The sequence below is a fragment of the Cyanistes caeruleus genome, chromosome 3, assembly GCF_971803275.1.
Source record: "Cyanistes caeruleus chromosome 3, bCyaCae1.hap1.1, whole genome shotgun sequence".
Classification (NCBI taxonomy): Eukaryota; Metazoa; Chordata; class Aves; order Passeriformes; family Paridae; genus Cyanistes; species Cyanistes caeruleus.
In genome coordinates, this window is record NC_141703.1 from 63,180,633 (window position 1) to 63,207,641 (window position 27,009).

At 40.8% G+C, this 27,009-nt stretch overlaps 1 protein-coding gene across 5 annotated transcripts in view; it reads left to right on the top strand.

The window, feature by feature from the left end:
• Positions 1-27,009, top strand: part of WDFY2 (WD repeat and FYVE domain containing 2) — a 77,765-nt gene that overhangs the window by 19,588 nt on the left and 31,168 nt on the right. The window lies entirely within an intron of this gene.

Below are 27,009 nucleotides of genomic sequence, written 5' to 3' on the forward strand. Positions count from 1 at the left end.
GGAGTTAAATCCCGTGTTGAAGAGCTGCCAAGGAAGAGAATGCTTTCAGGCTCTTTAGCAGGGCTGCGAAGGGACTGAGGCTGCCCACAGGCAACTCTGTCTCTTCTGAAAGAGCTCAAACTTCATTCAGCCTTGAAGCTGAAGCTTGCTTCAAAATTCTATCTTAAAAATCTTTTATTTCAAAATAAGTGCGTCTTTTTCTTGCAGTGTCTATAAATAGTTATTTTAAGCAAGGTTTCTTTATAGCTCAGGTGTACTGTGTAACCTGTGTCCTAAGATTGAAAGACACATGTTGTTGACCAGCATGTCAATATGTTTTGATACTCACAGGGTATTTGGATGGGCTGTTTTTCATGGATGCCTGTTGTTCTGTTGAGTGTCTGCTTTTATGTCTCTGCAAGCTTTCTGAAAAACTTACAGTATTTTCTTTCATCTTTGTCCTCACTGTGTGACTTAGTTTTCAGCTGTCAAATATGTGCAATTTTAAGATCATTTAAGTTCACCTAAGCTGAGGTCTCAAAGTGAATGCTCATATGCCTGGTAGCAAGAAGAGCTGAGCTCCTTAAAACAAGTATACTGTCAAAGGAACTTTAAGTAGAGTTTTACATTGTTACGTGCTCACAGTTTTATTGCCTTCACATTTTTTATGCATTTAAAGTGATGCTTTGTTTTGGTTCAGTGTAGCTTGTTAGGCTTACTTAGCCAATTCTTTTTACCTGTAAGAAGGTATTCCTGAAATTTATTTCCTCTTGTATAGATGTTTCTCTCAATCTCTGCATTCCCCCTCACATTAGCAAAAATAACTAGCTTTAGTTGCTGATAACAGGTTGATGTTCCAGGTTGATATTTCTGTGTAGGGAAAGGGATTGATGAGACATCTTTATTTTCACTAGTAACTGAGATATCAGCATCAAGAAACAAGCAGTGAAGAAGAAGCCAGGAGTTTCACACTAGAAAAGTCTGGAGATTCCCAGGTTATTTTCTGTTTAAAGGAATTAACCAGGTAATGTGCCTGCTTTCGGGGCTTGTTTGCAGTATCCTTGACATGCTACAAGCTATGATCCTGCCATTTATTTCTTTAGGCATGAAGATGTTGGTTGATGGGTCTTTCTTTCATTTTCTGCTTGCATTAGCATTTTTATTGTAATTGAAAGGTTAGGAGTCTAAAACTGACTTGGAAGGAATAGCAGGTTGAGAGTCTAACTTGCAGGTTTTAGGCTACCTGGGGTGAAAGCATAATTTGCCAGGCTTTCAATACCTGTGTATTATGCTTAGGCTTTTGCAGATCCTTATGGCACCTTTTCCTGTTTGGACTTGCCTTCTCATGTCAGTGTTGACATGGTTGTTTAATGGCCTTGGAATGTGGAGGGGTTTTAGAGCTTCCTGGAAACTGTTAAGGATGGTTATGGAGATGTTATCTGTCCCTTTACTTGTTAACCAAATAAGTAAGTTTTGTCCACATTTCCCAGCCTGTGATACGCACTGTTCATATGAGGAAAATGTTCTGAAACCTTTGCAGAGAGCTTCAGCTGGAATGACTTGCCATCTCCAACACTTGCTTCAGGCTGGGACATCTTCTGTAGGTGAAGCAGGAATTGTTTTGCTGGTGAACAGCTGAGCACATTTACTGAGGTTGCTGGTAGTCTTTGCATACGCAACAGCTAGGTACCACTTTAAAGGTTTTCTTTGCTGCATGATGTGGGCCTATACATCTAAATCTTTAAAAGCAGGAGCTAGCTTGGTCTCTGGTCTGAATTTAATATGACACTGGTAGTGTTATCTGGTTTTAAAATACACAAAAGTGGTTTTAGCTATAGCTTGCAGACATAGTCATGGATTATATAGCCCTGCATGTCTGTAGCACATATATGCATATATTTTAAGAAATAAAATGAAAACTATGTAATAATAGAGAGTGTGATTATTCCTCATAAAGAAGGACAAAGAGGGAGGGAAAGAAGGAGTAAAGGGGGAGAGGGAGCAGGTTTACATATTTAATTAGATTGTCAAAACTTTGTATACCCTGCAAGGTTGGAGCTCCTTTTTAGTGTGTGGCATCTGTACAGAACATGCGCACAGATTTTCTCTTCTGAATCCTGGTCACTCCTGATAATTGAGTAATATTCATTATGTCCTAATCTTAAGAGGGTTTTCTGATTCTGTATCTGAGCAAAATAGACTGAGCCTGTATCTACAGTAGAGCTGGTATGCACTGGACAGATAAGATGTTTTGTGTTTTTCTTCTAAGGAAAAGGATGCACTTGTCTAAACAGGTGAGAGTTAAATAAGCGGCAAAATTAGATATCCAGGAATGTATAAATCTAATGTAGGATGACTCTAAGAAGTTACTAACTTTCATCCATGCTCTTTCCCTGCCAGCAAACACATGGAATCGACAGACATATGTAGCCAAACATGTAGAGTCTTGAATGATCCATAGCACTGTATGGTGATGTGGAGCTAAAGTGGGATTTTCCTAATGTGCGCAGCTGATCCTAAGTTGTCATCAGCTTCCTCAGTATTAAAAGCATGCACTACCATTTCAAAATTGTGGAGCATCCTTGGTTTTGTTGCCTTCAGAGGGAGACGTGGGTGTTGGGCATGTCTGAAAAGTAGGTCGCTGGTATGTCAAGTTCAGACATATCTAATTCCATGCTCCAGAGAAGATTTAGTGTCATTAATCTTACCTGAGCATGGGATACAGTGGGACAAGGGCACTGACTCACCCAGCTTTCAGTGCAAGCAGTTCTGCTCAGCGCTGGCACACTTGTGGGTTTCTCAAGAGCCTGCCAGTGCTGTGAGTGCTAATTCAGCAGGGCCTCCAATGTGCAGATCGTGTGTCACTGTGCTAGGCTGGCAGGGGGGGCTGCGTGTCATCGTGGTAAACTGCACTTTGCCAATAACCCTCTTTTTTACCACTAGCTGGATTGTAAGTGAGAAAAACTCAGTCACAGAGGCTGTTGTAAACAGCTTTTCTGGTGATTATGAACTCTGGTCTGTGTCCTCTTGTGGGTGGGAGTTCTGTGCTCACTTCCGTGCTACAGACCCTCTAAATGTAGGTGTTGCAGTCAAGAACTGTTCTCCTTGAAGTATTCACAAGAAGTAAAAGTTATCACAGTCAACTGAAAATTGTCCAAATCCTTTTATTTTAAAAAATGAGCATTCTAGTCTCTTAGAAGGTGACAAGACCTAGGAGAAAAATATTTATCCCATAGCTTTTTATAATTTTATTTAATTTTTTTTGTATTAAGGGGGTAGAGAACTTTGTCTTCTCCATTACCTTGTATTATCTTAAGTTGTTTTTGAACTCAGATGTCCCAGCTTCTTCATATGGATCACTGTATAAACAGTGAGCCCAGACTGCTTAACTTATTAGTGTCTTCATCTCACATATAGAAAATTGTGCAGAGCTTGTATTGCTAAGTTTGGCTTAGAGTTTGACGGTTTTAAATACAGATGTGCCCTTCAGCTGTTGTCCAAAGCTTGTGTTCTGGGTGTGCTAACTAGCAGTTTTTTAGGGGGCATGGCAACTTAATGTCCAGCTTGTGTAAATGGAAACCTCTTTGCTAAACTAACAGTGGGCTAGGAATGGAAATATGCATATGTGACAAGAAATGTGAGAGTTGTCTTTGGCTTTGTGCTGACATGACTTCTAACACGAAGAACTGTGATCTTTCCACCCTTAAGCATATCAAAACCAATCTTATTCTCATTGTGGTTTTTCTGTCCAGATCCAGAACATTGAGCATACAGCATCACAGTTCATTCCTGTGAAAAAGCTCTAATGGTAAGGTAGGATTCTTCACACAGTGCTGCATTCAGGCAGGGTGCAAGGAACTACAGACCCTTGGTAAACTGAGTTTCCTTTCTCTTGTGGTGGAGTGGTAGAAAGCGATTGCTTTCCCCAGCAGTGTGGTTCCAGTTACAGGTCTGTAATACAGATGATTGCAGCATGAGCAGTGGCAGCTCAAGCAGTGGAGAAGGTGTGGGTGGCTCTTCACAAGTGTAAAAGGACTTGTTCCTGTTGCCTGGAGGTTCTTTAAATGTCAATAAAAACATCAGTCACCAATAAAATTGTTGATAGGAATTGTAGAGACCTAGTGCTGTAGATGCAATTTGGTTGCTTTTTTTTCTTTTTTTTTTTTTTTTTTTTTTTTTAAGTAAATTTTTTGGATGTGTTGTAATTTGATGAGTGTGTGTTTCGAATAAAGGTCAGGGTGGAGGTTCGTGCTGGCTGTTTGCGAGGAAGAAGCGGATGCTGGCAAGAGGCTTAAGAGAGGACAGGAGGTCCAAAAGTGCTTGGAATCAGACATTGTTGCAGATGTTGAAAATTGTTCCTGATTTGACTAACATGTATCCTGTTGAGATGCCAAAATCTGAGACTAGCACGTAAAATGTCTTGCTGAGTGCTTGTTCGGAATGATAAACTCCACTTAGTAACTTGTGGGAGACCTTGCGATGCTGTGCTTTTTTAACTCTCTGTGCCACCACTTGTTGAAATTTATCCGAGCTTGTGGATCCTTTGCCTTAAGATGCTGTCCTCCTGCACGTCAGTTAAAGATTTAAAGCACAAGCATTTAGTCTCATCTCTCTGATTTGAGCTATCCTGGAACTACTAGCTCATGTAGGCCAATGCACAGATTGATTAAACTCCTGCAGTTGCATTAAGTTCATGTCTTAACTGCAAGACGAGAGCTGCAAAAATGTGCTCTGATGTGACTTGGACCACAGCTTGTACAGACCCAGCTTCAGCAGCACAGTTGGGCGGCATAATAGTGTGGAACCTTAGGTGCTTGAGCCTTTTGAGTTAGAGGTACAATGGCTTCTACTCCCCTCTCTGTTTTAGAGATTATTCCTTCCATGAAAGTTGTGGGTGAATGTGTCTCACCAGCTTTATTTGGAATTAGAAGAGCTACTTAGTACACCTTCTGTTTGCCTCCTGGTAGCCTCTTTTTCTGCCTGTTGCTGAGCAGTGTTCTTGAGTTGCAGCAAGTTTCAGGATGATGCATCTGCTTCCCATATTAACCAGTTCTTGTTTTTCTCCTTGTCTTCCCTGACCCCATCTTGATTTCCCAGGCATCTGCTTACACAGAGACTGTATGTCTCATCAGTGTGTCTCGTGTCTGTCAGGCTTGGTGACCTTCCCCTGCAGTCTCTCCAGTTCTGCAGCTGAACAGTGCTTCTCGCCAAGAGGGGACTGCACAATGCCACCTCTGTGTGTGGCCTGTGGACCCTGGAAGAAAAACAAATGCCAGTTATGGAGTCCATGCAGTACAGAGATGGCATATAACTAAAAATGCACTGTTGCAGGAAACTTGTTCATTTTTCTCCTCAAGATAAATATGTCTAGAGGAGGCAGTGATGCTGTTACACAAAATGGCTGCAATACCTAAAACTAAAGGAATTGCAATAATTTTGAAGCTACTGAGCTATTTAAGTAAGGCTGACCTTTCATTGTGGGTCACTTAGCAGACTGAAGGTCTCAAATAGCATGTGACCATTGTAGCACAATAGAAATATGTCAGTAGCTTGTTTGAGCTACTTTATAGTGTTTTGTTTACTGAGGCAGACTCTTTTCTTCCCCTCTCTCCAGCTGCGCTGGTGCCTGCATGGTATCTGCCAACACTGATCTGTGCATAGGTTTCCCAGCAATATCTTTTAGCTGTGTGATACTACATGGAAGGGAATTGCTCAAAAGTGGCACAAGTTTTGTAAAATGGTGTTTGTAACAGCCCTGAGAGAAGTCAGAAAATACTTGGCAGCTCAGAGATCAAATGGAAAGGAGAGAGTAGGATGGCATAATGCAGACACTGCATTGGTGCTTCTGTGGTCAGAAGCTAAAAGCTTCTTAAATGATGAGCAATGTCCTAAGGGGAACAACTGGCTTTTGTACAAGTGCCTTCTGTGCACCACTGGGTTCTGTGCACTGTAACCTCTCAGACACTGAAAGATTATTCACATAAAAACACTGCTTTGCTCTTTTTACTTTATCACACATTGCACAAATATGAGCGGGTTTGTGTAAAACTTCTGGTATCTGCATGTATATGCCCAGGGATTTGATAAGAATTGCAGTAGTCCATGTTTCAAGTCCAGAAGCAAGAAAAAACACAGCTGTTTCCCTTCTGCATACAGTGTGAGGAGTGGTGGATGCAGCCATGCACTGCTGGATGTGGCAGGATGGGATGGGGCACCATGGGAGGGAATAGGAGCAGCAGCCATTGAGTATTGAGAATAGCCACACACAGCAGGGCACATCCTGTTCAGCAGAGCCTTGTCCTGCATGGAGCATTTTAGGAAAGAGAAAGTGAAGCTTCCTTCTTTATTCTTTTGTGAGGTAAAGAAATTATGTAAATGGGAAAACTGTAAAACAAACATCCACACAGGAATTGAAGGTACCCTTGCAAGCAGTTTGGGTGAGTGGTTAGAGCAAGCCTGGAGAAGGAAAGGGACAGTTTTGTGAAAGAAGCAGTAGAGAGCAAGTTTACCAGGCAGCCTTCCAGGCAGGGACCCTTGCATAATCACAAAGCCATATGCATCTCTTGGGGTTCTTTATATGTCACAGTCTGCATGCCTGATGGCTTGAAACTGCATATAAATAATGGCCAAAATTGATACTGACTTATCAGTAAGCAAATAATAAATTTTACAAATTAGACTCTGCCAACATTTGAGATGGACAAAATACTGCCTTTATCCTCATGAGAGGGAGAACAGTTGTGGAGGCTGGGCTAAAAAATGTGGTGTTTCAGTTTTTCTCTTAGTCAGGCTGCAGGAAATAGTGTTGTGTAACTAACCTTGGCCAGACTTTGAACATATGGGCTTTGCTTGTCGCATCATGTGTATTAACCACTTAAATTAAGTTTTTCAGGGAACTCTGAAGGTTTTGAGCACTGAATCGAAGGCGATGCCAAAGCACAGTTCTGGGTAGAAAGCACTGCTGTTCTGCTGCCAAGTTTACTGCAAAGTTTTGTCTAATGTTGTCTTTTATTCTCCAAGTCCTGTACCATTCCTTCCTACTGTGAGGTGGAAGATCAGTGTGCTTAGCAGGTTTTTGCAGTAACAGTAGTGGTCGATCAGCCTCAGAAAGCAATGCTTTTGACCTTTATAGGTATGTAATCATGATTTCCTTAGGAGTCCTGTGGAGAGAAGTCTGAGAAAAGGCTGTCCTAATGTGAAGTGGCCTATTTTGCCATCAGGTTGAATTATCTGGATTCGGGTGATAGAACAAGTACAGTGCTTTGTCTTGAAGGCATGTGTGGAGAAGATCCTTGCCTGTATTTAGAATGTGACAGATAATGAGATTTTGCATCTCCAGCAGTGAGTGCAAATGCGGTAAATTTACCTTTGGCTTCAAATTCACTTATAATAGCAAATAAAGCTTTAATTGTATTCCTAAGCGGGAGGTGCATCTGCTTTGTGGAATACTTCGGGGGCTTACAGTTTGCATTCATTTTGCTTATGTGCCAAATAATGCGTACTTTATAACTTTCTTCTTGATCCTAAGTGTTATTAAGCTGTATCTTCTCATTCCCATACCCTGTTCCTTTTTCCCATCTGATACAAAGCGACTCGGCCTCTCCTCTCAGCTCTGTGTTTTGCTAGAGCAAATATGGACTGTGGAGTCATCCAATGAGCAGTTCACATTGACATTTCAAAGGCTTCATGTTTTGCAGCACCATGTGCATCCCATCAGATAGAATGAAAGTAGGATTTCCAAGGAGATGCTTTCATCTTTGATTGCAAGGGCATAGCCTGTGGTCCAGCCTAGCTTTGTTGCATGCAGAGTTGGCTAAAGGAAGCTGTGGCATTTGATGGCAGTGGAGGTCCTCTATGCATGTCTTGTCTGAATTTAGGAATCATGCCTTTGCTTCACTTGCTCTTTCAGCAGCTCCACCAACAATAAGCAGTTGTGAAAGGATGATTGCTCTTCTGCAATTACTGGAAGTCCAGCAGGAAAGGTCATGACTGTGCTGTCCTCCAGCTTCAGGCATACAGCCCTTGTGCCTGTTCTTGTCATGTTGGTCCCATTGCTTCAGTCTCCTGTGGCACTGGAGTCCTTGATCAGGCCTCAGCACAGCCTGCTTTCTCCTGTCCAGGAGCTTAATGGGAGGTGAAAGGGCCTTTGCTAGATAGTCCTGTGTTTGCCTTCTAGAGATAAATGTTCTCTGTGTTTTTAATCTGCCATGGGAACAATTTACTTTAGCATAGGCAGATGCAAATAGTGATAAAATAGAGATCTAAGTAGGGCAGTGTGGTAGTACTAACATGGGGAAAAGAGGACTAAAGCAGTCTCAATGTTGATTGTGCTGAGGGCAGAGGGTGAAGAGATAATGTGTCTGTCAAATCAAAATTGACACCTTTGACTTTACTGTCCCCTGATGTTATTTAATTACTGAAATTAAGAAATTAAAACTTTTTGCAGCAGTCAAGTTTTATTCTGTTCCACTGAGACCTGTGTCCCATGCAGTCAGAACAACTATAATTCAGCCCAGAAAGAGTATTTTAGGTCTACCAAAGCCTTGTCTGTGCTGTTGTATGTGCTGCCTTAGCAGCTGAGATTTTTAGTCCTGTCTGATATTGCCTAAGTTTTCTCAGTTCTATTACATCTGAAGGTTTTGAGACTGCATGTGCTGGCATTGGCAGCTAAGAATGGACCTATGCTGGATTCCCTCAGGCAGGAGCAAGCAGAGAGAGCAGCTCATGTAAGAGTATCAGCTGCAATGGGTAGTAGACCACTACATTCCGCACAGTATGTTACGTACAGGGGTTGATTACACAGTGTATGGGCATTAACCCACTTCCAAAGAAGAATTCAGTCTCTTCCCTTCAGGAAATGAATCAGGCTTCTTAAACTAATGTCTTCTTGGTAACTTCTGTAACTGCCAGTAAATGAGTGGGAATAAATTAATCTGTCATCATGCTTTGAAAATATAAACTAATAAATGGTCATTCCAGGTTTCCAGCAGGGACAGACCCATACAAACACTGAACTTCCAGCTTCACGCTCTGATCCCTGTTGTTGCCAAGTTTATTTGTAGTCAAAAGTTCGAAATGCATAAAATTTCAGAGAGCTTGCTATGGTGTTTGGAGTACCCTGGCAGTCTGAGCTATGAAGCACCAGCAGATAAGGAGTTGGAGTTGTGTTGGGATGGGTTGTTGCAGAGATCTCCTCTCAGCTGTTCTACAGGCAGGATTTCTACAGGCTGCCCCGCCGCAGGCTTTGGTCTGGGGGAATATTTGAGACCTCTGTTTGACATTTCATCTTCCCCTTTGCACACTCCTTGTGGTTGCTGATATGGTTGGGGAGCACAAGGCCAGGGGGAGGGGAGGAAATCACTCAGTAGCTTGTACTACTAATTCAGGTTCCAAAGTGTTGATTTTGGAATGGAAAATGAAAAATAAGTGTAGGGGGTTTTTTGTTAAACAAGAAATGCTGTGAATGCTGTTGGTCATGGTCCTTCAGTTTCCAGCAATAAGCTTTTCCAGAAATACTGTCGCTAACCCATATTATATACCAGAGAAAGCAGTAAGGAAAGGGAGCTATGAATGTACTGATTGTTTAAAAAAAAATTACATGCTGTAGTGGCTGAAAAATGCATGACTTTTATTTGAATTCTGAAAGCTTCTCTGTGTGATTTCAGATGCTTTTTGCTCCTTCTTTCCCTCCTTCATTCAGTCTTTAGTAGATGGGAGAGAAGTCTGGTGAGGATTTCCTTAATAGGTTTTTATGACCAGGAAACCAAGCCAAGAAGTCGTCATCCCCAACTAGTTTCATCCACAGCACCCTTTTGATCAGAGCTTATATTCAGTCTTCTAAAAACCTGATGGCCCAAAACCTTCCTTCTTCAAGGAAGCAGGCATGAACATTGTTGTCTGGTTTTTACGAGGTGTGAACACAACTGAATGGACGGCCCAAGGATTGCAATTATTGAGGTCACCAGCATGGCTAAACCTAACCAACAGCCTGGTCTGCCTCAGTCGCTGTTTCCTGTGGTCTTTCCTGTGCTCTAAAACTGAGCCTGTGTTCACATGCCCTTTTTGACACAAACAGACATTTCTACATTGTTTTAAGATTCAAATTCTTTTAGAAACAAGTGTAATTGTTATACAGCTGTTAAGCACAAAACCTATGGTAAATGTGTAGGCAAGCGTTTTGTATACAAAATTATATGGGAGAAGTAGATAAACAATCACTTTGACAAAAATTCTGGAGATAGGAAAAGCAAATGACGTGGGTAATTGCTTAGTGATCTGTGTTTGTGTTAGCATGTGGATTAAAAAGTGCAAACAGTGGTTTCAAAAAGTGGTGTGTGTGCATGTTTTGATACCTCAGGCTCAATAGTATTTTTCCAGAAATAAATAAGGCTGCCTGTGTTTGAAGGCAAGCTCCTAATTTGCAAGCTGGTTGTTGTGATATTCTGAAGCATTATCCTGGCAATGGTCATCTTTGTTTTGAGTTTCATTTCCCTTTATTGCTGTGTATGATAACTTTAAGCCAAAAAATGGTGTTTATTCAGTTATTGACCAATGCTTTTATACTGATCTCAGGCTAATAAAAATGAAGGAGGGAAAGTGGGAAAATATGGACCACCTTGAAATACTATTGTGGTCTACAATGTAATAAGAAAGAAGAGCTCTTGTGAGCGTAAGCAGCAAACCTCTTGTTGTTTTCACTTTCCATTATTTTAGACAAGTACACAAGATGGTTGGCGTATACAAGGATCAATACTGTTTCCTTTTTTTAATGGCTCCATGAACCAGCTGGGAGAAATGGGCAGCTGAACCCATGGCCAGTAGCCATAGTGACTGTATTTCTAATAAATTAAACAGTGCAAGAGTATATTTCAAGCACTGGGATCTGGTTAGCTGTGGTGTCTGGTTCTTGGTATCAGACACTGTTCTTGCCATGAGTCAATTTGTACAGCATCAAGCAGTGCCTATACAGGGTTTGTCAGTCAGCTTGTACCAGGGACCATTCCCAGTACATAGCTTGGATGCAGCTGCTGGTTTCCTTGCCAGGTGATCTCACTGCTGGAGGCTGGTCCCAGGCCTGTGTCACTTATTAATGTAGGTGTGTTTCACATCTCTGGAGCACCCAGGTCATGTGGCTGTTCCTCCTGGTGGGAGGTTTGCCTATAGGTAATTGGTTCTGTGATTTAAAAAAAAAAACAAACCAACTAAGCCACTGGTTTAAACAAGACACAGCCCTTGAAACAGTCATGCCTGTAAACATTTCTGGTGGTTGGAGATCTGTAACAGTAAGTTAAAAAACCTGAATTTGAGACCAAAGTGGATTGAGATTCTTAAGATAACTTCAGCCAGAAGTCTAGATGAGGAGAGGTCTCCCAGGGCCCCTGTGCTGAGCAGAAGTGCATGTGCTAGCCAAATTCTTGGGTGTGACATTGGCCAGTGACCTGCAGGGCTGCAGCCAGTGCTGGAACCCAGCTGGAGAATTGAAGTTACGTTCATGGCCTCTGTGGCCAAGTTTTCCAGTCAGATGTCTGTGCTTGCTTCCTGCACCACAGGAGGCCCAAAGCTTTGGACCTGTAACTGATGTGAATACATCTTCTGGCATTCCTCAGTAGCTGTCAAGATATATTTTCTCCATGAGCCTTTGTTTCTGATGCACAGGGATGAATTTTTGGCCACTTTGTCGTGTAGGTCTGGGAGATAGGACATGAATACTTCCTTATATGCCAGTTCCTTCCCCGCTTACACCATTTTGGAATGGCTTCTTCCAGTGGTCTTGGTGTCATTGCAGCTGTACTGTGCCTGTCAGTAAAAGTACCCAAGTTTGTTCTAAGAAGTGTGGAAGTCCCTTCACTGCTACAGGCCATGTGGAAACTTTGGACCTGTATTTTTGAAGTCACAGAACAGTTCTAAGCAGTAGTAATGTCCAGTTTTGGAATACAAGCCACCAATCATCTGCATCTGAAACACAGACAGTTAGATGTTAGGTGTTGAAGAGGGAATTCTTCATCAGGGACATCCAAATCTAGAGCATAGCTTGAAGAAGATCAAGGAAGTCTAGAGACCCTCTGCTATGAAGTTTTACCTAAGCATTCTATCTTTGAGAAGTCCTTCAATCATGAAAATGACATTTGAGCTCCTTTCAATTCTTAAAATACTTGAAATAAGATGGATGTACAGTGGTCACAGAACTTACCCTAGGCAGTTTTCTGCCCATGCATTTGGTATTGCTGCCAAATGATTATAGAAAACTCTTAATAGATTTTGTAGGTTGTATTAAAACTTCAAGGAGGACAGAAGATAACAAACTTCCATTTCCTAGTAAAACTGGTGATGCCACAAAGAAACTATGAAGAGGAAATGTTTCAATAGCTTGTGAGCTCTTCTACCTAAGAAAAGCAAGGAAACTTCAGGCACAATAATTAAATTAGTCTTCAAAGCATATTTTAAATAGGAAGTACTTTATAGCTAGAGATGCTTGTTCTATAACTATCACATAGGTCTTTCTGCCTTGTCCAGTTGACCTGACACTGATAATGTAACAGAAGTTAAAGGTGTTGTTGGGGTGTGAAGTCTTGTGTAGAGTCTCTTCCATAATCTTACAGTTTTTGTGCAAGCTCTTTTCCATTTGAGTATCTGATGGATGATTCACACAGTATTTCAGTCCTTCTCCTTTACCCACTGTTTTGGGGACAGTGATGTCTTCCCTGTTAGGAAGACATAGTAAATTCCTTTTGCTTGAACATGCAAACAAACACCAAAATTGCCATGACTGGTGTCATCCTGCTCCAGTGTCACTTGAGAGTTTTGCTGCTGACTTGTGAGTGGGATCAGCTGAGCATTTCAAAAGGACAGGTGATACTTGGATAACTGGAGGAGTGAGTGCATGTACAGCTGCACTAGGATGATAGATTTCCCTTAGCTGTCACTGCCACAGTAGTTGGGATGGGGCAGCAACAGAGTCAGAAAATAAGTGTTGGATGTAGCGTCATTATTTTACCGCTCTTTGCGTGGTGCTGCCCTGTGGCACTTGTGTCCTCTTCCTCCTCCTGGGCTTGGCCCAAGTTGCCACGCTGGGTTTTGTGTCTTGGAGCCCAGGCTTTCCAGTGGCAAGGATTGTTGGACTTGCCTCGTCCTCCACAGTATGTTGTTGTTCCCTCTGGAATTGTGAAGGAATTCATCTATTCTAGGTTTTTTTCTTGTGTGGAGTGGGTTATTGTAGGAGCCTTTGTGTTTTCTATGAAAAGTTTCTTGTTTAATTTTTAATATTACTTTAACTGTTCTCAGGATTGTTGATGTGAAATTCGCTGGTACAGGTCCTCTGGTACTGAGGAAATCGTGTCAGAGTATTTCAGCCCAGCCCTAAGTTGTTATAAGATTATGATTACTTTTTTAAGGCATTGAAGGATCAAGAAAGCAACAAAATTTCCTTTAAATCATGTATGCCTGGAATACCTGAGACATAAGAGTTTTGCAATAATCTTTATAGTATTTTTCTACAAACTCTGCTGTTTTTATTGTACCACAATGTTGCACTGACTTACTTTGGACACAAATAGAAATTCTACTTGGCCTCCATTGCATAAAATCTTGCAGAAACAACAATTTTGACCACAGACTAAGAGAGGGAAGCATATTTTGAGTCTAATTAAATTAAATTACAAGTAGCTATCAATTATGTAGTGGTAACAAAAATAAGCAGTACAAGATATCTAACTTAGCTCTCTCCTTCCTGTGAAATTAAATTGATATTCTTTTCTGAAATCAAATCAGAGAGACACTGGTGTTGCTGTTTGGCAGCATGATATGGTTATGTATTATCTGAAAAAAATAGGAAAAATATCTGCTAAAGCTGAAAGTTTAAATGGAAAGGCTTCCTTGGAGAGGGAAAATAATGGGATGAATGTGTGATTATCCATCCTGCCTTGCACAGAAGTTTACTTCTTGTTCAGTCAGTGCATATTCAGTCTTAATGCTATGAAAAAATGCAACTGCTTCATCTTTGATAAGCTTGTATAGTGTGGATTGGTTTGCACTCTGGTGTTTCATGAGAATCCCATTTTTCACTATCTACCTCTGTAGTGGAAGCAGAACTGCCACACCTGTGCTCTAACCTTAGACCCGTTGGTGTTTGGTATCAGTGTCTTAAGTTCTCTCGTGGAACTGGATTGTGGCATTGCTTTCTCTGATTTAGAAGCATCTCAAACACATGGTTTTTGTCTTTCACTAATAGTCATTTTTGTAAATGCTTTCTAAACAGGACAAAGTTTGATTGTGTGTTTGTTTATTCAAAAGCTAAGCTGCTTTGAAAAGAAAAATATTTCATTCCTGAGGCCCAGTAATAACTTGACTCAAGTTGGGGAAGAAAAGAGAGTAGGAATTTAAGAGCCAGGGCTGAGCCTTGCAACTTTCCATGAACACTGCAGAGGAAAACAAGAGAAGTGGAGTCATTTCTCTTCCGTAAAAGATGTACACATTTGCAGTGTGCAGTTGGGGAGAAAAAACACTTGACATTGAATTCAGATGGCCTGCAAGGTCATAACTTCCTTTTTTGAGCTATTGTTTATTTTTCTCTGTGATTATTTCACAGTGATAGATAATGAACCTTTGTTTGTCTTAAATGCAAAACCAATCCCTGTCTGTTAAAAACAAACAGCGCCTAAAGGATTTAGGGTCCCAAGTAACAGACCAAGAATTTACTGTTTGTGAGGTATCAAGGTAAGTGCAATTGCACTTTGGGGAAAAGCTTTAATGTGAGAAATACTTTCCAGTTTCCAGATTTGGAGGGTAGCTGTTGAGTGCAGCTGTAAGGTTTTCATTGTCCTGTACATCACCAGGCTGCTTTGTTAAATGCACCATGTGGGGCTGGACTTCTCCCCTTTCTTCTGGTGAGAGACAATCGACATGCACAAAACTGCCCTGATAACACAGTAATGGGGGTGGTGGGATAGACTCGGGGTTTGAAGTGTTTGTCTTCAGCCTGTTACCTCCATTTGGATGAACCTGTTATTACCAAAACACTGCTCTTTCAGCTTCCTTGTCTGAGTGTTGCTGAACCAGACATTTGCTGCCATCCCTACTGTATCATTTGTACTTTATATCCTGTTCCCTATTGCTGTGCTTCCCATTCGTATTCTATCTCTAAGTCCTCTCTCACTTTCTCATTTCCTCATCTTCCTGCTTATTAATTCTCTCAGTGACCCTCCTCTTATCAATTTGGAATTCAAAAAAGGCAGGCTGTCTCCTTCCCACATGAACTTGGAGCAGCTGCACATGCTTGCTAATGCTGTTAAATATCAATATCCAAGTTAGCTGATATGAAAGTGAAATGGGGCAGCTTGGATCAGGAAAATGGTTGACACCAGAAGTTGGTAAAAACCACCTTGTGCATTGGTGATGTGAAAAGGCATTTAATGTGTTTAGCTGGTTTTATCTGCCAAGTGTTGCCTTTTGAAAACCTGAAATGCCTCCTCTGTGCTTCTGTGGTCCAGCAGCAGTCCACAGTAATTCCCACTTTATTACTAGGTTTTTTTAAACCTGTTTAAATATTATTAAAATGGATTGAATTGTTATGAGTAATTGAGAAACAGTGGATGTGTGATGCGTCCCAGGCATGAGGGAGTGGGAGGGGATGCTACAAACAGTAGAGAAATGGAAATCAAATGGGAAGAGTTTCTTTCATTTGCAGTGGGTGGGGGGAATGGCAGTATTTGCCTTTGACTTGCTGCTTCAAAGCTGACTTGGTGAGGAAGGGAACATCAGCTGCTCGAGGAGGAAGGTGGGCTACCTCTGCAGTTGTTTGTGGGGGTGCAAATGCTGAAGGCTTGCTTCTGCCAGGGAGAGGTGACCTTGGTAGCCTCATATCTGCTGGTTAATGGGTGTTCCTGAAAACGGGAAAACAGGGATGCAAAGGGAGTATCTGCACCTTTCCCACAAACACATACACATCTGAAGCTTAAATTCTTGCCAACAGCATGAGTAATTTTAAAAGGCTAAGTCTAGCAGGACTTGTAAATCGCTGTCAGCTCTTGTTGAACCAGATGCAAAACTGGAGAGAGAAATAGGGTGTTTGAAATGTATTTAAAAATGAAGGGTTTCCAGAGGAAGAGACGGTGTGGGAGAACTGATGGCAGTACAGAAAAATGTCTCTAAGCTTTTAAGTGCATGGCTTGGAAGTAGACTACTGGATTGTCTTTTCTGGTTCCTATGTTCTAAACAGAGTTAATGGCTGACCACTGGGAAAGGTGGGACACAGATCCTCAGCATTCACTGGCTTTTTAATTAGCATGTAGCTGCCATACCATGAATCTTTGTTCCCTGCTACAGAAATATTTTCCTTTCAAAAATGGATCAAACAAAACCAATAAATGATCTGAAAGAAAAGAAAAAGTGAGTAGGAAAAGCAAAGGCAAACCTTGATCTTTCAGAGCGTGAAGCAAGTATTTTAACGGTACAGTGCCAGGGGGAAAGATGCATTTGTGGAATGATATGGTTGCCTTTGTTAGCTTCTATTTATTCCCATTGTCCAGTGTAGATGATAGATATATGTGTATTTCCAAAGCAACCCATTTGTTCACTGCAGTGTTCAAAGTTGTAACTGCTCAGTCTTTCTTGTAAACTTGCTGTTCCTGTCTGTTGGTGTTATTTTAGAGCAAGCTGTCCATCTGATCTGTTTTAGGGGCCAGATCCTGTCCACAGAACAGCTCTGTGTAATATTTGCTGCCTCTTCCCCTCCAACTGGAATAAAAATTGATTCTAAATACTAGCCTCCATGTGCAGTGCCTGCCTCTGATGCTCAGTAGTTGTGACATCTCTCAATTAAGTAAACTGCTTAATCTGCTGCAGATTGTTAATGATTTACATTTCTTGATAACTGCTCACAAATTGCATACATCCCTCCAAAGCTCTCTGTGTGTGATAAGACACAATTTACTTCTATTAGATATGACATGTAGAAGAGACTTACTGGACTGTCAGGTCATTCCACCTGGGTGTTTTCAGCATGTCTCAGATACCAGGACAGGAGAGTGGGAGGAGGAACTGCTTGACACAGCAGAACACGCATGGATTTTGAAACCAACAGAATGGGTTTTAGTCTGTGGGACATGTCTCTCGTGGCTTGAGGTAACTGGACATGTTGTCTCTTTGCAAAGTAATTTAACTGTCTGTAAGGAAAGCTGTTCCTCCCCTCCCTGCCCTCTGTGTAAGAAGCAATCCTGTCTGACCTGCAAAAAAGTCGAGCCAGAATTACAAACGTGATTTAGTTTTTCAGACAGTGCTGAGCCTGCAAGGCCACAGTATCAAAAAGGACCTTTCTCTTATTTACTGCCTTTACCCCATCTTAGCTCATCTTTTTCCCCAGCAGATGCTGTGAGCTGATTTTATGCTTTACCTAATAGCACAAGGATTTACTAGCCCAGTGGGTTGTCTATAGCTGTCTTCTCTCTTGTATTACCATCTAAAATCTAGTGTCCTCTGCCAAGGTCAGCAACAGATCTTGTCTGTTTCCATTTGCTGCCATTCTCTGCTTCCAGTGGCCCTTGGAGAGGTCAAGTCATAACTTCAGACACCTTTTTTTGTGCTGCCCATGCCTATACTATCTAGTAGCCTTCTTCTGGAAAGCAGCATCCACATATGCAAATGCATCCATCCCTGAAAGTGTTCTAGACCAGGTTGGATGGGACCCTGAGCAGCCTGATCTAGTGAAAAGTGTCCCTGCCTATGGCAGGGGGGTTGGAAGGAGGGGGACTTCAGCTCTCTGGTAAGGAACTTCATCTTTATTCAGGATAGGGAAAGTTGATCAGGTTTTCCCAGTGATCATGTGGAGTTGTCCACTATTTAAATCAGCAGTGACTTTGAAAATGCTTGCTTTGAAATTATTTTGTCTTGAATCCCTGTTTCCTGTAAATCTATAAATACTGACACCTTTATTGTAATTACCACCTAAGCAGTGGTCCCCTATCAGGGCACTGTTCCACCAAGCATCTTTACAAGACTGCACTGCAATATGTTGCACCATTTCACATATTTAAAGAATGTATTTTTTTTGTACCTAAGGAGAGATGGTCATGTGTCTTCCCAGCACTGCTGCAATAGATATGGCTTTCCTGTCCTGCTTTCGAAAGGAGAAAGTTTGATGCAAAGGGTCAAGGTTTTTCTTGGTATTTGATAGTCTCTGCCTATTGCTCTCCTTTATAATTTTTTTCCACCTCTCTTGCCAGAAACATGGTTCTGGGATCGCCCCTGAGAGTTGTGGCTGACAAATGCTCTGTTACTTTTCCTAACAGTCTGGACTAACTGTCTAACCCAAATTAGAAGATAAGCTGATTGGTCTGGAACGATGTGAAGTGCAGGAGAACTTACTAAGTGGATAGCAGTGTATTGCAGAGAGAATCTAATATTGATAAATATATTTTTTTCTCTTTCATCCATAGTCTGTGAGTTTCTAAATCCTGTCAGCATGAATAAAAACCATGTACAACTGCTGCAAATAAACACTGCTGGGGTACATATGGGAAGACGATGGATAAAGAGAATGATAATGCTCTTATAATTCAGCAGGTTTGTCTGAGTCTGGATTGCTGCATTTAGTACAGAAGATGACAGTTCAGACAGGATATTGTCTTATTAGAGGGACTGGGAAGCAGGTAAGGGGAGCAGAACACTAGAGCAGCACTTCCAAGAGACTGGAAAGATTGATTACCTTAGATGTAAGGTAATTTCTTACATGTAAGAAATTCTATGAGTATACACAGCAACTAACCAGAGGAGAAAGTAGAGACAACAGACTTCTAGTCTCATAGGAGGAGAGCAAGAGGGTGTTCATTGAAATTTGCTGTTTCAAAGTTGAAATTTACTATTTTTTAAACATGATAGAATAAAATTACTACAGTATGAAGCAGAATGCTGAAGAATGGAAAAGCTGCAACTAGGCCATATGAAAGAAGTTGCTGGATGTAAAGAAGCCCTGCATGTTTGAGAGAGATTTTTTAAAAAATAAAACCTAAAGTTTGGGATGGAACAATCAGTCTCACAGTAAAGGTTTGAAGATGGTTTCTGTTCAACTCTGTTGATTTCCGTCTCCCCATGCAACCCCCGCTTGGTCTTTTAAACCCTTGGAATGCCAGATTGCCTGAAAATTAGAGTCAGAAGTTTGGGTTTTGCTGGGCTTTGCTGGCACTTCACAACACACTGCAATATGCATGATAAGAAGAAATCTGAGAGCCCTTGGTAAAGCACTTCAGGGCTACAGTTCCTTTGCAGCTATTGTACAAATCTTTCAGGACAGGGTTTGGTTTGCATAGCTTTGCCCTGCTTCCTTCATCCCCTTTTGCTGATGCTAATTCTGTTGACCTTGCTGGTTTCCTTCCCAGAGTACTGAGACTCCCCAGCCAAAGTTGTCCTGCTGGGTCAGAGCAGCAGAGTGGCTTCTTTCCTCCTCTAGGAGAGCAAAGCCTGTAGGAGTTCTGCTTGTGTGAGGACAGTGAAAATATCTGAGTCAGGCTGCCCGGAGAGGAAAACGGCAATGAGCAGAAAAGCTGAGGGAACATTTTATCACTCATGAATCATTGTTCAAGTTCAGCTGGAGGAACTGGAAATGTTATTCCTCTGCAGAAAGTCCTTGATGCCTCAAGGAGAGCATTTGCAGAGGCACCTTGGTGTGGCAAAGAGGACACAAATACATTCCAAATAGATATATTTGTTGTCTCTGAAAAAACAGTGGTGTAATTGTTCAGCAGTATTTAAAAACCAAAAGCCTATATTTTCTTATACAGAGTGTTTCAATAGGCTTTTAGCACCTTCAGCTGCATGTGACAAGCTGATTGTCCTATTTATTGGCTAAGGAATTTACCTATACAGTATGGGTATTGGAGTTGGGTTTTGGTTTGGGTTTTTGTCATGGTTTAGCTTCAGGCAGCAACTAGGCACCAGACAGCTGCTTACTCAGTCCCCCCATGGTGGAATGGAGGAGAGAATCGGGAGAGTAAAACTGAGAAAATGGCTGGAGATAAAGACAGTTTAATAGGCAAAGCAAAAGACAGGCACACAAGCAAAGATAGACGAGGAATTCTGTGACTTAATTCCCATCAGCAGGGGAGGTGTTGAGCCATCTCCAGGAAGGTAGAGCTCCGTTGTATGTAACCATTACTTGTAAGAACAAAATGTCCTCACTCCAAACATCCCCCACTTCCTTCTTCCTTCCCCAGCTTTATATGCAGATCAAGAGACCATGTAATATGGAATTATCCCTTTGGTAAGTTGGGGTCAGCTGTCCCAGCTGCGTCCCCTCCCATCTTGTTGTTGACTCCTAGCCCACTTGCTGAATAGGTGGGATGAGAGACAGAAAAGGCCTTGGCTCAGTGTAAGCCCTGCTCAGCATTAACAAAAACATCTCAACATTATCAGCCCTGTTTTCAGCACAAATCAAATCACAATCCCATGCCAGCTACTGTGAAGAAAATTAATGCTATCCAGAAAAGCACCTCAAAGTTGGTTTGGTTTGTGTTTGTTTTTTTCCACAAAGAATAAAATCAGAGAAGCAATCAGTTAAAGTGATAGTTCATATAGTAACAGAAATAAATGTGCACATTGAGAGTTAATGATTTTGTGGGAAATCGGTGTATGTTGAGACTTAATAGCTTCTTGCTTCAAAAAGAGTTTATTTGCACTGGGATATGATGATTTTCTCAAAATCCAAGATACACAGGATTTCCCTTATTACTTCGTTAAATGAATTAAATGTTGAGTGCTTTCTGACTGAATGCAGTAAATACACTGTCAAGGTAAAATAACACTTTTAGAACTTGTGCGTGGTCTTCCGTCTTTGCATCTGGGAGCCTATTTTCCTTACCCCAGGATTGTGAAATATCTTTAATGAATGGTTATACTCTTGTTTAATACATCAGATATCTTGCAAGAAGCAGTGAAGTAGTTAATTATTTAATTTATTCTTTCTCAATGAATGATGCAGATGACCTGGGTCCAGAAATTAAAATGTTGAGAGAGGGCATCATCCTATGCATGTGGAAATGTGGCTTCCTTCCTCTGCAGTAGAGGCATAATTTAATAGGTGTTACACTGGATAGTTAACCAAACATTTATATGAAAAATAAGTTGAGGCCTAGGGGTATGACTTAATTTAGTGCTTGGGATCAAATATCAATCTTCTCCTATAAATTAACTTTATGTGACTGTGATTTATTAGAAAATGCCATACTGGGGGTATATATATTAAAAATTACTATGTTCAGCGTTCACTTCACAGATCCACTTTTTTTATCAGTTGAATAATGCATTCATTTTTATGCGGAGTGAAGCATGCATACCTTAAAAAATAACACTAAGTTGATAGCCAGTAGGAGTTTTGGAGGAAAAAAAAAGTGTTGCATTTTGCTGGATAGATGTTCCAACCAGGCAGCTGGAAGCAGGACAGTGACCTGGTGGGTTCTAGTTCTTCACCTTTGCTACACGGGTAATTTAGAGGGGTGTAGGAGAGGGGTTTTTTTGTAAATTATGGATCCATTGGGTATTTTTAGCATGGTTCCACTGAGTCACTTATTGCATAGCAGGTCTGTATTTTAATCTAATGAGGATCTTTCTAATACCTTCCATTACTGAAACATTTGAATGTGGGAAGGAGGTGAAAGTAATTGGATTGCAATAATTAAATCATCCAATGCAATTACCTTCAAAAGGTTGTGTGTTTATGCTTCCTGAATGCAAACAGGAATTGATCAGTACAGGCAGCTCCAAAGCTGCATCTGTTCTGGAAGGGAAATGATTTGGGTATGGGTGAAGGAGGTCCGTAAGTAAGAGGGAGATGAAGGTCATTTTGTTACCCCAAAGATCTGTAAGGAAGACTGGTGCGCAGTTTTTAATGGGGGAGCTGATTTTGAAAATTTGCTTGGAAAAAAGTCACAATGTGATGTAGCACTTGTTTAATTCTTTCCAAAGCTGTAGGCTGATGCTCACTGGGAATTCCCGTCCTGCATTTACCTGTATTTGTAGAAAAAGTTAGCTTCCCTACAGCTGGAATGTGGTGTAGTCACTATTCTGCTTCCTATGACACACAATGAGAATTTGTGGAGCTGCTGAAGACCTGAGGCAGCTTGGCTCTCTGAACCTTGTTCTAGTAACCTCAATGTAACAGAGTATTTTTCTGTGGTTGTGACTTATGGTTCATTTTTTGGGTCTCAACTTGACCAAAGTTTCTGAAGTGGAAACTGGTTAGAATCTGGTTTTTGTCCCATGCCTGAAGAGCAGGGCTTTCACTGCTCCTAGGCATGTGTACTCGGGTAACTGGAAAAATCACTGAACTGTATTGCTTGTTGTCCAGAAAACTGAAAAATGGGTGGAAAATGTTTCGTAGCTGAGTAGTAAAGCTGTCATGTCACTATCATTTCTCCTAATATTGTCTCCTATGAATCTTTCTTTTTAATCATTTCCCACAAAATACCCGAAAAGCATTCTATGTAAAGCAAAGCTGTGTTAAATAAAATGGTGTCACTTTCTCTGAGGTCTAAGTACAACTGATGAGTATAACACCCTGAGAAACCCATGCAATCCTCTAGCTGCATATAACCTACCAAAACTTTGACATTTTCTCTATTACGCAATGTGCATCTGTATTTAGTTACAGCAGCCTGAATTAAATGGGGAAACATCTTATTAAGAATAGTTTGCTTAGTATGCTTTGTGTGAAAAAAATCCTGCCTTTCAGTCCATCTGCCTGCTTGCTTGGCACTGTGTTTTGTGCAATGTTTTTTTTTTTATATCACTTTTTTTATAATTACTGGGATTGACAATGCACTTGAATGTTCAAGTGCTCATGAGATTCCTTCCTTCCTCACATCTGGTGCCTGAATTACTACTATGAGATCCAGCTGCCTCTACATGGGTTTTGGTGTGCTCCCTGTGCTGCTCACATCTAGGACTGTGTAAAGTCTTTGCTTGGTTCACCTCCCTTGCCATGATCCTGTTTCTCTGGTACTTCTGAGCTTTGTGCATGAGGGTTTCTGGATTGGTGACAATGGCAGCAGTGTTTTGGATACAACAGCAGGATGTCAAAGGTGCTGGCTATTGGGAGCTGGCCCAGGTTCCCCTTAAAGTCAGATCTTACTGCTCCTGTGGCTTTGTTGCAGGGCTTGAGAAATACAGAGTCGGGATTGCTATCATTATTTAAAATACTTACGTTTTATAGGAAACCAAATGATGAGTTACAGACTATGGTTATAATGAGGATATTGTATCTTCTAGAAGTGTCATTATATAATCACTGCTGAGAGAGAACCTCTCTAAAACAGTCCTGAAATACAGTCCATCCTTCATAACTCTTTAATCTTTTCCCCACACATTTTTCCCCTTTCCTGAACTTGTAGCTCTTGCACTTTATTTCAGAAATGGAACCTGCCCTTTTGTAATATAAAAGACTCTAGATCAGATCTACAGTGATTATAGAATCATAGGGTATGCTGGCTTGGAAGGGACTCACAAGGATCATCAAATCCGACTCCTAGACCTGCAGAGACACTCCACGAATCACACAACATGCCCAGGAGCTTTGTCCAAATGCTTTTTGAACTTTGGCAAGCTTGGTGCTGGAACCAGTTCCCTGGGGAGCCTGTTTGAGTGAAGAGCCTTTTGCTGATATCCAACCTAAACTTACCCTCACTCAGCTTCATGTCATTCCCTCAGGTTCTATTGCTGGCCACCTGAGAGATCAGTACCTGCTCTTCCACTTCCCCTCAAAAGGAAGCTGTCCCTGCACCTTTGGTGTTGGGTTTGGTGGGAGTGGTGTGGGAGTACTGGGGTTTTGTCTTGATTTTCTTTTGCTTTTCATTCAGGAGTACATAGGATAAGGACTGTTAGATAAAGTCATTTTGTTGCCTGAGGTTTGGCACTCTGCTATTACATTTCTATTTGTTTTCTCTGAAACACAAGCTGGCCCAGAAACTAGTTCTGATTGTGATTTTTGCTTTCATACACTTTCTTTCAAAATTTATTGGAGAGTTGAAACTCCTCATCACTGGTTCCAGTACACTGGCAGCAGTTCATGAGCTGCCACTAAGCATGAAAGATCCTTTATTCACAGTAGGGTTCCATGTCACTAAGCAGTGGAAGTCAGAACTTCTTCCCATCTCTTGCCTGCAGAAGTCTCTGGAGATATGTTGGGGGATTTATAGTACTATATAACTGAGTTTAATGCAGTTGTTAAATAATTTTCCTTATCCTACTTCTAATGACAGTGTGTTGCTGCTGAAGGCAGTAAAGCCACCAGTGGTGTACTTGGACTTCAAAGGCTACTACTGTCATGTTTGTTTAATGACATCAGGTAGAGCTTTTGCTGTCACAAATGCAGATATTTAGTTTCTAGAGAAACATGTCTTTTGAATACTTCTGAATTGTCTGTTATTGGATGTTTAGGAATAGATGGAGTTTCTTTTCAACACTGAAGAAGTTTCCAGTGTATTGATGATAAGAGTATGTGCTAATACTCCATTAGATATGCCTGAAACCTCACAGATTGCACTAATGCTCATATAATATTATCCTAACATATTTTTGTTTCTTCTGTCAATGAATAGCTGGAGGAGTGTTTTAAAGGACTTTCCAGAATGGTTAAGTGTATTTATTTTCATTTTTCAAAACTGATCTGAAACTGTGTTAAATCAATTCTTTAGTTAGAACAGTGGGCAGTAGGAAATGTTTATATTTAACCATGTCATTTGCACTGTTGACATACTCCCTTTCCTAAGGAGCTATAATTTTCAAAGGGTCTCTGAATAAGCCTGATGACTTTAAAAAGTGACAGATGAAAGCTTCTGTACCTCTATAATTTGTGTTCTCACTACAAATAAGAATAAAACTATAAGATAATAAAATAAAAATTTAAAAATAATTTCACATTTCATTTGATGCTTACCGGTTTTGGTCACTCAGCAAGACAAGAGATAAAATAATCCTGCAGTATATGGTCCAAAGTACAAACAATAAGAAATACATTAAAGTGCCATTTAAAGCAATTCCTGAAGCCCAAATACACCTATGAAATAACATAGTTAATTGTATGTGTTGGGGGTTAGCTCTTCTCTGTTATACTCTGGTGTATGTCTGGGGCATGAAAGTGATAATGTTACACAAGTGCCTCTCAGCAAAGAGAAACTTTGAAAAAGACAGGAGTGAGAAAGGAAAAAAAAAAAAACTGAACAGAAGAGGAAGGATCTGTTATGGGAAATGGACATAATAGATTTCCTTAAACTGTGAAACTAGAACTGGTAGGTTTATGCATATTCTGGAGGAATGGAGTGTTATAGGGACCTTGTTTCTTGAGTTAATGGATCTCCCTACCCCAGATTTCCCAGTATTGCAACATACAAACATCTTGGGCCAGTGCTTCGACACAGCAGTATGTCTGTACTGTATGCAACACCAGTGTTTGTCTTTTGTCTTACCTTCATGTAAGGCACAAAGGAAAAAAGACAGGAGCCCTGCTATGAGTCACTCACAGAAACTCAGCTCCAACACTCCAAGCAGCACTGTGTTTTCCAGCAGTGAGGTGATCACTCAGGCCAGAGTAGGGATAGAGTAGATCATCTATCAGCATTGTGCAGATTTTCATGAGGCATACTGCAGCCTAGATGCAGAAAGTTGGGTTTGTATGAACAAATTGTTTTTATCAGAAATGAGGCAGCAGTGACTGAATACATTTCTGTGGATGGTGACACACGGAGCTGCCATGCTGGGGTGGATGTGCTGCTGTTGACATGGGCACCTCCATGAGTAGTAGGTGCTCAAGTGAAGCCCACCTCCTGCACACCTGCACAGCCTGGCAGTGTGCTTGAGACCTGCTGGTACATCCACAGCCACCTATGGCACATTCTCTTCATCATAACAGAGAGAAACAATTTTTCTTATAAAATCGTTAATTTTCACATCCCCTTAATATACGAAGACATAGCCTGTCTTTTGTATGGCAGAATTATTTCTGTATAGCCTGTCTCATTTAAAAATAAATCATCTCTGTTATGAAAAGACTAGAAGAACATCCATCGATTTGGCAGCTTCTAAAAATCTTTCCAAGTCAATTCGCTGGCAACAAAATGAAGGGACAGCTCATTTCCATGGTGATGCTGACTGAATCACTCTAGAGCTGCTGAAGAATGAATCCTGACCCAGCTGGGTGCTGTTTAAGTCCAGTAACCATGCAAGCAGCGAGTACTCTTCGTGCTGGATATCCATAAAAAAAAGCTAATTTTCATTTATGCTTGGGTTTTTTCTTTGCATTCTTTAGAAGCTTGAAAAGCTCTGGGTTTCACATTTAGTGGATAGTATTCTGTAAAGAAGTATACAGAAATGTGTGGAACATGTGCAGAAAAAGGATGTGCTCTTCTAAGAGCACTTGACTTCTCCCACATTAAGTAGTTGATACGGTTTGTTCTTTAGCCCAAATCTACTTTGAGAAAAAGTTACCTGGAAAAGGTTGCTGAACTGAGGTCGGTTTTCCTTCTTTCAATAAAACATTCTCTCTAATTCAATGGCCTTAAGAAGAAAAAATTCTGAGTCGTCATTTCCTAAATAATTTTCATGCTTTTACATGAGCTTCTGCATAGATATTGGAATTCCATTCTAATGCTTAATATAAATTTTAAATGTTTGCTTTAAAGACATGCATAGTAATCATCCTTAATTTTTAGATAAATTGTTTACAAGATCTTTTAGTTTCTTTTATTTCAGATCATTTACTGGGGAGATACTTAATTTTCTAAAGAGTTACCTGAACTGACTTGGTGGTTATGTTGCTTTACACACACCTTACAGTTAGGTGACATCTTTTTATCGTATTTTTATTCTTAGAATGCTTTATTTCTCATTTAGTTCTCATTTAGTCACTTGAGTCCTTGAATGGAAATATATTTGACTACATTAAAAAATGAACAGACTGTACTTATGGAAGAGGCCTTTATTAGTAGAAGTAGTTTCACTCTTAACACAACCTCCAGCAGCTTTTTTCTTTGTTTGTTTTAAGCTTTACTAGAA